The sequence below is a fragment of the Arachis ipaensis genome, chromosome B04 (genome assembly GCF_000816755.2).
Source record: "Arachis ipaensis cultivar K30076 chromosome B04, Araip1.1, whole genome shotgun sequence".
In the NCBI taxonomy this organism is placed as follows: Eukaryota; Viridiplantae; Streptophyta; class Magnoliopsida; order Fabales; family Fabaceae; genus Arachis; species Arachis ipaensis.
The window spans coordinates 130,315,802-130,316,717 of NC_029788.2; the positions used below are offsets into that span (position 1 = coordinate 130,315,802).

The window sequence follows — 916 nt, forward strand, 5'->3', positions numbered from 1 at the left end:
TTATATTAAAGAGAATGTATATATATGTTACTACATTGAAGAAGATAATGGAATTATTATTAGAAGGTGTAAGTCTTGGAAGATTTTGGTGAATCAGCAATTTTGAGTGTGTCTTCAATAAGCTTTCTGGCTTTTCTGCTTCGAATCTCAACCCTCATGCTCTCACTCTTCTCCATCTTATCATAATAATAAGATGATGCTTTCTTCATCATTTTCAATGACTTTATCTTTGACTTTAGATTCACCACAAGCCTTCCCAAACCCTTCATCTCTCTGATCTTTTTTTGTATCTATATATCTTCTTCTATCTACTCATGTCATTAATTCTAGCTGCTCCAAATAAATAAATAAATAAATAAATCACTCATCATCATCAGAAGTAGTGCATGGGAAAATTAAAGAAGAATAAATAAATAAAAAAGTATAGACAAATAATTCTTAATCAGTCAACTCTAAACAACTATGATTAATAATTATTGGTTTTAAATTTTTTAAAAATAAAATTTTAATAATCACTAATTATTGATAATTTAAAAAATCAGGATGATCTTGTTAATTAAACCTCTGTTGATTACTTAACAGAATTCATAAATAATAAGTGAAAATGAAACTCAAGAAAGGAGAAAAACAAAAAGGAAAAAAGAAAGAGAAGGAATTGAAACAAAAATGAAAGTAATAATTAACCTTACCTTGGTACCTTAGGTTGTTGAGGTGGTGTAATACTATTTGGTTATAAGTTGAAAAGAAGCTCCCACAATTGCACTAAAAGTGTAGAGAGAAAAGAGAGAGAGTAAGAGAATGAATAAGTAGGAATATGAATGGAGGAAGAGAGAATTAATATGAATATGAAGAATGAGAGGAAGGTGGGTTGGTTGTCAGTATTTCAGTGAGTGTTGTATGGTAACCATTAAGACCA

At 28.9% G+C, this 916-nt stretch overlaps 1 long non-coding RNA gene across 1 annotated transcript; it reads right to left on the reverse strand.

The window, feature by feature from the left end:
• Positions 288-916, reverse strand: LOC110270810. Its single transcript, XR_002360436.1, has 2 exons — positions 690-916; positions 288-330 (listed from the first exon to the last, which is right to left on the reverse strand). It is a non-coding gene; the product is annotated as an uncharacterized LOC110270810 (long non-coding RNA).